The sequence below is a fragment of the Anabrus simplex genome, chromosome 1 (assembly GCF_040414725.1).
Source record: "Anabrus simplex isolate iqAnaSimp1 chromosome 1, ASM4041472v1, whole genome shotgun sequence".
NCBI lineage: Eukaryota > Metazoa > Arthropoda > Insecta > Orthoptera > Tettigoniidae > Anabrus > Anabrus simplex.
Genome location: NC_090265.1, coordinates 395,073,232 through 395,087,811, shown reverse-complemented (window position 1 = coordinate 395,087,811; position 14,580 = coordinate 395,073,232).

Here is a 14,580-nt window from a genome sequence, read left to right as displayed (position 1 = left end):
CTAAGATGATAAATATAGGTAAACAAAAAAGATAATGGCAATTGACAAGAATTAAGAAATTTAAAAATCGAAAGTAAAACGAAGACTATATCACATTATGTAAAATAGAGGGGACAGCAATAAGAAGACAGAAAAAAGGGAAGATGAAGGATAGAATCTGGGTTAAGTTAAAGATGATTCGATTTTTAGGAGACACGCGAATAAAAATGTCCAAGTTCCTGTCAGAAGATAAAGAGATAAGGAGAGTTAGAATGCGAATAAAGGAAGTTCTTTGAACAAGAGGCAGGTGGAAATACGGAATTTGAGGGGTTTATTTATCCTGGGTTTGCGATTTGGGACATGTAGGAAAATAGGGATACAAGTTCGGGAGAATGAAATAAACCATTAACTACGTTGTATAGGAATTTACGGTCAGCTATCTTCCTGCGAGTAGAGAGCGGGGGAAGGTTTAACGTATCCAGTATTCGATTGCTGCTCAAAGTTTCGACATTCAGATACTCTGGATCTATACTACCAATAGAACAGAAGAATGACTGAGCGTGGTCAATGTGACTAAGATTAACGGGTAACGAACAGCAAGCTAAACGTTTGTGAAGAGGTAGACCAAATGGGAGACGCAATTCAATAATCCGTAGTGTGTAAGATACATAGTACGATCTGAGGGCGTGGATGTCAGAAAATCTGTACAGCAAACCTAGGAGTGACATCGCATGTGAGGTCATCTTTGGCATAAGTGAGACAAATAATTTACTATCAAACACCACTCCTAAGTCGTTTTGTTCTGCTAGAATTGGGAATTGGGGATTTACGAAGCATGATCGAGACTTGGCGGGATTAGGCTTAAGACGCCATGCAGAGCATCCATTCAGACAGAAGTAAGCCCATTCTGTAAGGAGGTTACGTCTGTTAAAGAATCTATTTGAATATTTTACAATCATCTTTAAATAGTAGAATGTTGCAAGAATAGGAGGATATCGTATCAATGAGTCCGTCAACAAGTAAGACAAAAATGGGGGATCAAGATCACTGCCTTATGGGACGCCAGAATATACCACAACAGGAGTCGAACTGAATCCAATAAGAAACACGCGCTGAGTTCTGATACTGAGGAGGCTCTGTAAAAGAGTTAGGAAATGACCATGGATGTCAAAACGCTCTGAAAAAGTGCGTAGTCTGCGGTATCGAAAGCCTTGGCAATATCAGTGTAACACACACCGAGCTGAGAACCTGCATCCAGCGCAGACTTTGCTTGATGGAGAAGAACAACAGGATTAGTTAGGCAGGAACTGCCAGTAAGAAAACAATGCTGCTGGGACGATATATAAGGAATGGTGAAATAAAAGAGATGTTAGTGGTTATTTTTTCACAGATGAGTGACAGAGTGGGTAATATAGAAATCGGGCGGTAGTTTCTGACATCAGACCTCTTTCCACTTGTAAGCACGGCAGTGATGTTAGCAATTTTCCAGAGCTTGAGAAAATAGCCAGCTAAGGAGCAACGGTTAATGATACCAGTAATAGGATGGGCAAGAATCGCAGCAGTATTCTTGAGAAAGACGGAAATGAGGCCATCTGGACCAGTAGATTTCTTTTCCGGCAGGAAGCAAAGTAAAGAATAGATTTCTCACTCAGAGATGGAAATATTACTTACACTATGAGAGAGAACAGATTCAATATTCGGAAATTTTGGGAACTGAACATGTGCGAAAAAGTTAGACGCAAAGTATTCATTGAAAATGTCCGTTCTATTGCTACCACTGGGTATATTATCAGCCCTAATCACTGTATGTTGCACACTATTAAAATGTTTCCTGTTGTTTATCAGAGACCAGAATCTCTTGCTCTTACTTGTCACTTCTAGGCAGGCTGTCTTAGACGCTGTTTGTGGTATTTGCAAAGGTCAGGAAAGGTTTCATAGCTGATTTCAGACAGCCTACCTATCAATTTAGACAATCTAATCGTGCTGCTGTCCAGACTTCTATTGGACAGTTCCTATGGTTGAGTTATTTTATTTTTTCAAGTGACACAGAGTTCGTCCGCCTCTGTGGTGTAGTGGTTAGTGTGATTAGCTGCCACCCCCGGAGGCCCGGGTTCGATTCCCGGCTCTGTCACGAAATTTGGAAAGTGGTACGACGGCCGGGACGGGGTCCACTCAGCCTCGGGAGGGCAACTGAGTAGAGGTGGTTTCGATTCCCACCTCAAACATCCTGGAAGTGGTTTTCTGTGGTTTCCCACTTCACCTCCAGGCAAATGCCGGGATGGTACCTAACTTAAGGCCATGGCCGCTTCCTTCCCTCTTCCTTGTCTATCCCTTCCAATCTTCCCCTCCCCCACCAAGGGCCCTGTTCAGTATAGCAGGTGAGGCCACCTGGGCGAGGTACTGGTCCTCCTCCCCAGTTATATTCCCCGACCCAATGTCTCACGCTCCAGGATACTGCCCTTGAGGCGGTAGAGGTGGGATCCCTCGCTAAGTCCGAAGGAAAAACTAACCCTGGAGTGTAAGCAGATTAAGAAAGAGAAGACACAGGGTACGCTACCAGACGCATTAAAAATACCAACGACAATGACATGAAGTCGCCCTTCAAAAATCGACTACCTCAGCCGAGATCGAACCTGTGAACTTACGTCAGACTCTCTACCACTGATCCACCGAGATATACAAAGTATCTAATTTACTTTTTCCCATCTTTTCGTCCCACGGTCGAGGCGTAGCACGTCTGCCTCTCACTCGGAGGCCCCGGGTTCGATTGCCGGCCAGGTCAGGGATTTTTACCTGGATCTCAGGGCTGGTTCGAGGTCCACTCAGCCTACGTGATTACAATTGAGGAGCTAGCTGACGATGAGATAGCGTTCCCGGTCTAGAGAACCAAGAAATAATGGCCGAGATGAGTCGTTGTGCTGACCACGCGTCGCCTCCTAATCTGCAGGCCTTCGAGCTGAGTAGCGGTCTCTTGGTAGGCCTAGGCCCGTCAGGGCTGAAGAGCCAGGTTAATTAGACAGGCCTCCTCAGTAATGTTGCAATGGAGTTCCTTACATTCAGTTTTGTCTTAAACAGACGGAAAACCAACTTCGAGTCGAAAAGCAGGTGTTGGAACTTCCGGTAGCGTGGCTATGTGTGGATGACGTGTAACATTCTTGAGTAAAAGCAGTCTACAAATGACCCGTGACAGAATTACTGGATAACCGGACCATGCTAAGACAAACTCATTCCTTACTAAAGCGTTATACAGAATGTCCCCGAATCGCCGTCTCCTTCTGGAAATTATATCTCGTAGTTGTTCACGGCGCACCGATAATGTTGTTTGTGTGTTACTGGGATTTCAAGAGTGTAAAAACTATTATATTATTTTTTTACGAATTGTGGCTCTTTAATTGTAGTGCTGTGTGTTTGTGTTTTGAATAAGACTACTGAAAATATGTTGAATTTCGTCGAGTTAAGTGAATGTGGTATATACTACAGGCAGTATAAATAATTTGCTAGTGCAGGGTCATTCCATGAAATTATCTATGTTACATGCTAACCGAGCTCGATAGCTGCAGTCGCTTAAGTGCGGCCAGTATCCAGTATTCGGGAGATAGTAGGTTCGAATCCCACTGTCGGCAGCCCTTAAAATGGTTTTCCGTGGTTTCCCATTTTCACACCAGACAAATGCTGGGGCTGTACTTTAATTAAGGCCACGGCCGCTTCCTTCCAACTCCTAGCCCTTTCCTGTCCCGTCGTCGCCATAAGACCTATCTGTGTCGGTGCGACGTAAAGCAACTAGCAAAAAAAAAAGTTACATGCTAATGTTTAATTTTTATTATAATTCTTAATACCAAAACATAAAATCCAGGTACCAGAAGAGGCTTCTTCTTGCTAATGACGTCATAGATATTTCTTATATTTAATTTTGTGTCTGGGATATTGAACCAGCTCTCCATGATCTGTGATTCCCCTCCTCTGCCTTTCGGTTTCCGCGCCCGGCTTAGTGTGTTCCTCTCCCGATGTTTGAACGTAGGAATTTGTGGTGTCCTACAATCGACCATTCCAGTGTCTACGCTAGGATCTGAGTTGATGTAGTATTTTGTGTTTAGAACAGAAGTCACTTGTGCCCCTGACAGTGCTAACGACGCGCATTCTAAACTGTAGTTTTTTTATCATTAATATATGTTGCGGTTACCCTCCACTGTACCAGTGTTCTGATATGGGGGCTCTCTCGTCGTACCCTAGTGTCGATGTGAATGAGTGTTCTCTCACAGCTCTAGTGTTGTGAAGCGCACACCCTTCCACTAAGGTGACCGTCAAAGTTGATAACTGCTATAAGTCCAATGAGTTGTAATTATTTAGTAACAATAATTTTGAAAAGTTGCACCCGACTCAATTTTCCACTTATTTTCAATTTAGCAGAAAGGTTTCCTCCAGACTCACCAACCATGTGTACCATCGCTGTGTATTCTTCGTACGTTACATGTACATCTCCGGTGTTTTACTGTTGTAAGAAGCTCTCCTACAAGAGAACCGTGGCTGTTATACCCGACAGGAATATTCTGGAAATGTATCCTCCTAGACCAATAAGACAATGTTTCTCAAAACGCCTAGAAACACGACATAATTACGTAGGTAAACGCTTGAATTTCAAGTTTTAAAATCTTAAGCCTGAGGGGAATTCGAACCTGGGATCTTTACCTTAGCAACATGCCACCTTAGCCATTCGTACACAAAGTATAGCTGCTGGGTCGGTAGATGCAGAGTGGGTCTCGGCCCACAAGTGGCCATGGCTGGTCCGTGGTCCAACAGCTCTGAATTCTGACCGGCCAACCGGCTCTAGCGTGGCTCTACGCCTCTGCATTCGGGAGACGGGACCGGGCTGGACCTAACGGCTGGCCCCAACCGTCGGTTGTCCTGAGAATGGTTTTTGCGTGGTTTTCCATTCTCCTGCACTAAGGCGAATGCCGGGATAGTTCCTAGTATAGGCCACGGCCACCAACCCCCTCACCTTCTCCGAGCATCTCCTTCACCGTAACAAATCTCCCGGCCTGAGAGACGACGTCACCGACTAAGAGGCCCGCCTCCCCCTTCAGGGGATGAATGAAAACATTTTAGTAGTAGTATAAGATGCTGCGATACAGATCAAAGTCGTTACCTAACGGATAATCTTGAGATTCCTGATTTAAAAAAGACGAGAAGTAGGGCATACTATAATTTTTTTTTTTGCCTTGTTTTGCTTGGCGTAGTTAAGGCTATAAAGCCTTCTCTTACACTAAACCAAGATTAACATCTATATCAATCTGATACAATTACAGTAACTAGAAAATAATTTTGTCCGTCTCTGTGGTGTAGTGGTTAGTGTGATTAGCTGCCACCCCCTTCCCCCCCCCCAGGAGGCCCGGGTTCGATTCCCGGCAGGATCGGGAATTTTAACGATAATTGGTTAATTTCGCTGACACGGAGGCTGGGTGTATGTGTCGCCTTTGTCATCATGTCATCCTCATCACTACGCGCAGGTCGCATATGGGAGTCAAATCAAAATACATGCATCTGGCGAGCCGAACTTGTCCTCGGACACACCCGGCACTAAAAGCCATACGCAATTTCATTTTTTCAGTTACCATCTTACTTTCCCATCAGCTAACAACAGTGCCATAATATTTCCATTCCCATTTTACACAGACTTTGGACTGTCTACATGCAGTAGGTATGGTTAAAAATATTTGGAATTTTGTTATTCTCATAATTCAAACAAAGCTGCAATTACCGGGCGAGTTGGCCGTGCGGTTAAGGGCGCGCAGCTGTGAGATCGCATCCGGGAGATAGTGGGTTGGAACCCCACTGTTGGCAGGCCTGAAGATGGTTTTCCGGGGTTTCCCATTTCCACACCAGACAAATGCTGGGGCTGTACCTTAAATAAGACCACGGCCGCTTCCTTCCCATTCCTAGGCCGTTCCTGTCCCATCGTCGATATAAGACATATTGTCAAGCATAAGTAATAACATACTTAAAATAAGATAATGACTAATTCCAAATATCAACTTACAAATTACTGAGGGCTTTCAAACCATCCCTGAAACAAAGGCCTTACTATAAAAGACTGACAGCGTTGTTATGTGTTAACAGCGACGGGAGTGAAACAATAATTGGAAATTTTAAGAATCCAAGACGTTACAACAACACCCGTACATTCCCGTGTAAATACGATTTTAAGAAAAATGCGTGGATGACGTTGGATATACTTCTAAGATTTTTATGAAGCTTGGATGCTAAGATGGGAACAGCAGGAAGGAAGATAGTGATAGATGTCCAGCTCATCCTTCAGATAATATTTTGTGTGGAATATCAAAGTGGTTTTCTTTCCTCCTAACTGCACCAGTTACCTGCAGCCTTTGGACCTTGGAATTATTTATTCTATGAAAATGAAGTACAGGAAGGCCCTGCTTCAAAGAATTATTTCTTTCCTTGAAAGAAATGAGGAAATGAAATTGAATATACTCCAAGTCATGCATATGTTTGTAGCAGAATGGCAACTAGTCACAACAGATACTATTCAAAACTGCTTTGACCACACAGGTTTTGGTGCCATTTCAGAAGTTTTTAATGAAGATGACGTTACTGATGACATTGGGGAAGATTGGGAGGTTGTATCGAAGGACTCGAGTGCCACAACATTTGTTACTTGTAATGATGATGACAGCTTTGACAAAAACACACAAAAATTGTAATCAGCACCCCTTGTGGCAGTGGAGTAACAGTTTTAGACTGACTGCAATCTACTATACTATGGGTTATGATATAAAGTCGCTCTTATCAGAATTGTTTTGAAGCTTCAGTATATTATGAAATTAATGTAATTACCTCAGCGTGGTTGGCCATGTGTGTGCAATGTATGGACATTCAATGGTGTGAAAAATCAATCGAAATCTTATTTTAGTTTTCCAACTTATTTAAATAGGTATGCGTAATTTACATATGCAATTTTTTCTTTCTCTTGACTGACTGACATTAGCCTGTATTTACTTATATTGTATGCACATATTTGTTTCTTCTGCCAGCCCCGCAGTCCAAGGGCACTGTGTCTGCTTCTCACCCAAAGGCCCCACGTTCGATTCCGGGCCAGGTCATGGAAATTTACTTGGACCTGAGGGTTGGTTCGAGTTCATCTTAGGAGGAGCTTCTGATGGAGAGAAGGCAACCTCAAAACAATAAGTCAAATTGTACAAGATCCACCTTTTCAATACAAGATATGTTCTTGATTAAAATTACATCATTTATTAAATGGTACCGGTTTCAACATCCATGGACGTCATCCTCAGCCAAATAGGGTCATTAAACTCAACTCCACAGTACATACACCGAGCTCGATAGCTGCAGTCGCTTAAGTGCGGCCAGTATCCAGTATTCGGGAGATGGTGGGTTCGAACCCCACTGTCGTCAGCCCTGAAGATGGTTTTCCGTGGTTTCCCATTTTCACACCAGGAAAATGCTGGGGCTGTACCATAATTAAGGCCACAGCCGCTTTCTCCCCAGTCCTAGCCCTTTCCCGTCCCATCGTCGCCATAAGACCTATCTGTGTCGGTGCGACGTACAGCCAATAGCAAAAAAAATAGCAGTACATACAACCAGTCAACCATAAGACCCGCATTGGATCGAGAATATTTTAACTTCTTCAACATACAGTTCCAGTCACAAGATCCACTCCCTCCAAAGAAATACGACATAACATCGTACTCACGAAGATGGCTTTTATATGTATTATCTACTGAGTATTGTTTTTACGCTCACAGAGGAACATCATCCACTTCTTTTAACGTATTAACATTACTGCATCGCACGTAGCATACATTTCTCTACATACGCTGATGCCAATGCTGTACAAAGCACCCAAATCTAAAAAAAATTAAAACTGTCAATGACTTCGAACTTATTTCTACGAGGCTGTTGTCAATCTTGTACTAATTATACACTGACTGACAGAGCAAATGCAACACCAAGAAGGAGTGGTCAGAACTTCATGCCAATTGCAGGGTAGACTGACGTCACTGAGGTATGCTCATGATGTGAAATGCGCCGCTGTGCTGCGCACGTAGCGAACGATAAATGGGACACGGCGTTGGCGAATGGCCCACTTCGTACCGTGATTTCTCAGCCGACAGTCATTGTAGAACGTGTTGTCGTGTGCCACAGGACACGTGTATAGCTAAGAATGCCAGGCCGCCGTCAACGGAGGCATTTCCAGCAGACAGACGACTTTACGAGGGGTATGGTGATCGGGCTGAGAAGGGCAGGTTGGTCGCTTCGTCAAATCGCAGCCGATACCCATAGGGATGTGTCCACGGTGCAGCGCGTGTGGCGAAGATGGTTGGCGCAGGGACATGTGGCACGTGCGAGGGGTCCAGGCGCAGGCCGAGTGACGTCAGCACGCGAGGATCGGCGCATCCGCCGCCAAGCGGTGGCAGCCCCGCACGCCACGTCAACCGCCATTCTTCAGCATGTGCAAGATACCCTGGCTGTTCCAATATCGACCAGAACAATTTCCCGTCGATTGGTTGAAGGAGGCCTGCACTCCCGGCGTCCGCTCAGAAGACTACCATTGACTCCACAGCATAGACGTGCACGCCTGGCATGGTGCCGGGCTAGAGCGACTTGGATGAGGGAATGGCGGAACTTCGTGTTCTCCGATGAGTCACGCTTCTGTTCTGTCAGTAATAGTCACCGCAGACGAGTGTGGCGTCGGCGTGGAGAAAGGTCAAATCCGGCAGTAACTGTGGAGCGCCCTACCGCTAGACAACGCGGCATCATGGTTTGGGGCGCTATTGCGTATGATTCCACGTCACCTCTAGTGCGTATTCAAGGCACGTTAAATGCCCACCGCTACGTGCAGCATGTGCTGCGGCCGGTGGCACTCCCGTACCCGTACCTTCAGGGGCTGCCCAATGCTCTGTTTCAGCAGGATAATGCCCGCCCACACACTGCTCGCATCTCCCAACAGGCTCTACGAGGTGTACAGATGCTTCCGTGGCCAGCGTACTCTCCGGATCTCTCACCAATCGAACACGTGTGGGATCTCATTGGACGCCGTTTGCAAACTCTGCCCCAGCCTCGTACGGACGACCAACTGTGGCAAATGGTTGACAGAGAATGGAGAACCATTCCTCAGGACACCATCCGCACTCTTATTGACTCTGTACCTCGACGTGTTTCTGCGTGCAACGCCGCTCGCGGTGGTCCTACATCCTACTGAGTCGATGCCGTGCGCATTGTGTAACCTGCATATCGGTTTGAAATAAACATCAATTATTCGTCCGTGCCGTCTCTGTTTTTTCCCCAACTTTCATCCCTTTCGAACCACTCCTTCTTGGTGTTGCATTTGCTCTGCCAGTCAGTGTATATTCAAACCTCGACATTTAGCAAAATATGCATTGTAACTTGTCATAGATAATTTTAATTATGAGGGTCAATTTTATGTGTTTTAACTTTATTGATCTTTGTATAATAACCCTATTTGGGTGATGTTGACGTCCATGGATGTTGAAACCGGTACCATTTAATAAATGATGTTGTAATTTTAATCAACAACATATCTTGTATTGAAAAGGTGGATCTTGTACAATTTAACTTATTGTTTTGTAATCTCTATTCAATACGGACCAAACATGAAATTCTTGACTTTAAATGGCAACCTCATTCTAGACAACGAAGAAGAACGGCCAAGAGAATTTGTCAAACTGACGGTGCATCACCTCATATAAACTGCAGGCCTTTGGCTGGCCTATTAGGGTTGTTGTGCCATGGGGTTTGGAGTTTGTTTGTTTCTTTCTTCTAATTGCTCATTCAGCCTACATTTATGTAGCTGGAAGGGATTTATTCCTTGTTTAAACCCCTTTCTAACGAACCTCGACATAAGGAAAGGTTCTGCTTTTAAGAAATATATTTCACACAAATTATGATCGCACATACCGTTGTAACGAAAATTTGCAATAAGATACTTTTTCTAAACTTGTTTTAAATGTTAATTAACTCCCGTTTTCACATGATCTCAGTCCGAAGTTAACGCGCTAAATGAAAGCGCTCCTTTAGCGATGTGTGGAACTGTGATAAATTTGGCGCGGCCTCCGGAAATCACTGTTACTGGCAAGCAGCAGTCATCATCATGCTAGATGCTGTTGGTTAGTTACTGTCAATTGAACTGTAGGTCGTACTGGAATGATGGCTGTATGGGAGCGAAGTACGGTTTCCGGTGAGATTAGCTGTACGGGCCTAGAGGCACGACTGACGTATGCATACATACTGCGAGACACAAGTAACTTCACGAAATATACCTTTAGGTGGAAGTTTTCTTGCAAAATTCACGTGATTTACAATGAAAGATATATTTCAGAAGATTAAAAGCAATTAGAAACTGAAAATGGCTATGGATATTGAACAAAATGAATATGTATTCTAGAAAAAATGGAATAAGTAGAAAGTTGTGCCTTCCATGGCTTAATTTGATGAACCGTCATCGATAGACACCAAGTGTAAGTGTATGAAATATCGAGCTGTTCAAGCTCTACAAAAAATTCCGCGAGGGCATATACTTATCTCCAACCATTTGCCCTTTAGGGCGATTTTGATTCATAGTCAGCGGTGAAAAAATATACTTTTCAAATAAATAAATAAATAAATAAATAAATAAATAAATAAAAATAAATAAATAAATTAGTTTCCCCAAATTTTACATCTAAATAAAGTGATGCATCTCCTTTAGGACTCATTAATAATTAATCTTGAAAGTTCATAATTTGCATGAGCGGTTCGGGAGTTAAGACCGTTTTAGTCGGGATGGGTCGGTAGTCAACCTTAAAATATCCATTAAAATGATTAATTTCATATCGTACATCTAGCCTGTGAGATTTCTACCGTCATATTTTGCAGCATCCATAATAATATCAGTCAATAATAATAATAATAATAATAATAATAATAATAATAATAATAATAATAATAATAAAAAATTTTAAAAATGTATAAATAATCCCATAATGAAATTAAATATTATCCTATGTTCAATCATTGTCTGAAAAAGGAGAATCTTCACTAACGATAGTTCAGTGGTTACGGCTCCAGTGAGTTCAGCTGCCTTAACCTATAGCTGCAGCGGCTGTTACACCAGCTAGGCATTTCCACCTCGCGGTACGAATCGCTGCTTAGGAATCATGCGGAGGGCGCAAGCTGAAGAATATCTCCAGCCTCATTCACTGTTTTTCTTCCTGTGTTGCAAGTTATACTGTGTCTGTGATAAGAGATGTACTGCGAGTTACGGCAGTCTACGTTCATTATGGCTGCTAAATGTAAGAAGCTGACACTTCAACAAAAGATCGACATCATTAGTGATGTTGAAAGCGAAAGCCTAGTATCTTTGTCATAGATGGCAAAAAAAATATGACTTGGCACCCTTTACGCTGTTTGGCATCGTGAAACAGAAGGAAGATATTCTGACCGCGGAAGTGGAGTGCGGTTTTGGGGAAAAAGTACGGAAGAATATTTGTTCTTCACCGTACGAAAAACTTGAAAACATCTTAATGAAATTATTTGAGGGAAGAAAAGGAGTGAGAACGTTCGAATCGACAGGAACATGCTTAAACATGCTTTTCATGGCTGGTTTGATTGTTTTAAAAAACGAAACAATCTTTCGTTCCAAAACATGCGGCGAGAGTGCGGAAGTTAATAATGATAAGTTGTGTACTGGAAAAGTTATACGCGGCCTTGACTTCTTGAAGGATAGCTAAGGATATTTTTCACGCCAATGAATCGGGAGTGTGTTGCAATTTGCTCCCGTCCAAGACATGCTGTTCGCGGAGAAAAATTCCACGGAGACCAAAAAATTAAAGAAAGACTGACGGCGTTGTTATGTGTTAACAGCGACGGGAGTGAAACAATACCCCCACTAATAATTGGAAAATTTAAGAGTCCAAGACGTTACAAGAACACCCATACACTCCCGTGTAAATACGATTTTAACAAACATGCGCGGACATCGGAGATATTCCTAAAATTTTTACGAAGCTTGAATGTTAAGATGGGATCAGCAGGAAGGAAGACAGTGCTAGTGATAGATGTCCAGCTCATCCTTCAGATAAATCTTTTGTGTGGAATATCAAAGTGGTTTTCTTTCCTCTTAACTGCACCAGTCACCTGCAGCCTTTGGACCTTGACATTATTTATTCTATGAAAATGAAGTACAGGAAGGCCCTGGTACAAAGAGCTATTTCTTTCTTCGAATGAAATGAGGAAATGAAATTGAATATACTCCAAGTCATGCATATGTTTGTAGCAGCATGGCAACTAGTCACAACAGATACTATTCAAAACTGCTTTGACCATGCAGGTTTCGGTGCCAGTTCAGAAGTGTTTAATGAAGATGACGCTACTGATGACAATGGGGAAGATTGGGGGGGTTGTATCAAAGGACTCGAGTGCCACAATATTCAAAGAAGTTGTTACTTGTGATGATGATATCCTAACCTCAGCACCACAGATGGATATTGGAGACCTTTGTGACAATGCAGAAAAGACAAAGTACTGAAGAGGAAGAAGAGGATCCAGCAGAACCAATTTTTGGGGCAGCAGTGGAGGGACTGGATATTGTCCGCTGGTACTTATCCACCCGTATAATGGGTGTAAAGTCGCTATCTGCAAGAATATAGGTATGAAGTAAATAACCAAAATAGTTATCCAGATGTTTATTGTTAGGTTTGCGGGACATTAGGTGTTAGACGAAGCAATTTGGTCATTTTTTTGCTATTTGCTTTACGTCGCACTGACACAGATAGGTCTTATGGCGACGATGGGAGAGGAAAAATCTAGGAGTCGGAAGGGAACGGCCATGGTCTTAATTAAGGTGAATTTGCCTGGTCTATGTAAAACCATCTTCAAGGCTGTCGACAGTGCGGTTCGATCTCACTATCTTCCTAATGCAAGCTGATAGCTACTCTGATGTATCTGAGCACGTTCAGACACCGATGGACTGATCCGGGATATAACCCACCGTCATGAGTTCAGAACGTAAAATAAACCTCCGGGTGGTCGAGAGTGAGATTTTAATCCACTTCTAAATTGTATAACTGGGGCTGAGTGGCAGAACCAGGAATCATGTCAAGTCCAATGAGGCCGGAAGCTACTTGGAACAAGTAATGTACAATGCTTGGAACACAGCCAGCGCAGTGAGATGCCATGACCTAGACACTGATGTGGTAGTCATCACGCGACCTTCATCTCTTTAACAGCTTTTAAGCGGCATTCTACGGAGAAGGAAAGTGAGCATCTGACGAGATTCCAAAAACCTTCTAACATACCCATTATATATACGCACTGTGCGTACCAATGTAGCTTGTGTTTAAAGCTTCACTCTTCTTCTTTTCATCCCTGAACACTATTAATCGATACTTGTTTACTTACAGCCTTTATAAAAATGCAGTATCTATCGGTTTTTCATCTTCCATATACTTTATCTTACACAATCCGGGACCTAAGACTTCAATGAGATCAGAATCCCTCCGTCAGGTCTTCATAGAACGTACATTAGATTCACCTCTGCCGCTTTCTATTTCTACTGATCAAGTATCTCTACACCATAATTCTCTCTCTCTTGTGCTCGCCGGGTTGAATTGCTCAGACGGTACAGCGCTGGTCTTCTGAGCCCAACTTGTCGCGTTCGATCCCGGCTCGGTTCGGATGTATCTGAAGGTACTCAAATACATCAACATCGTGTCAGCAGATTTACTGGCAAGTAAAAGAAATTCTGAGCAATAACATTCCAGCACTTAGGATCTCTGAAAACCGTAAAAGTAGTTAGTGGAAGATAAATCTAGTAACAGTATTATTATTATTATTATTATTATTATTATTATTATTATTATTATTATTATTATTATTATTATTATTATTATTATTATTATTATTACAGTAGATTCTCATTAATCCGCATCCTTCCCCTCAGTACGGACTTCGCTTAATCAGGACAGCCTGTAAATAAAAATACACAAATGCAATTACGGTATAAAGCTGAGTTATGAGCGCAATGTTGTAAACTAAGCAGAGGGAGGAGATCGTTGAAAATGTGATCGCTGCAGAAAGCTCTGAAACGGATGAAATTAAAGACCATCTAAACATTGTTATTAAATCTGTTGGAGATAACAACGATGAAGACATATCTGCATATTACGAACATTGAGGCATCTGCGTGAGTTAATCATAAAAGGAACTAATGTCAAAGGAGGACAACAAAAGAACAGCAGTTTCCGCAAACAAGTAAGCGTGTCAAGTGTGGTCAATGAAGGTGTGCCTTGATTGTCATGTTGTAATTCTGTACTGCACAGGTTATTCTGTATTTTGTAGGGCCTAATACTGTATTGCATTATATCTTGTATACTAAACAGCCTTTGTAGTCCTTAAAATTTAAAATACTGTACTGTACATGTTCTTTTTACTGAACAGAGTGTTTAAATATGTACCTGGACTCATTTCATAGTTTATTTTTTAATCCGGACTTTCATAATTCGGACAACCTAGAGCCTCAATTAGTCCGGATTAATGAGGTTCTGCTGTATTATTATTATTATTATTATT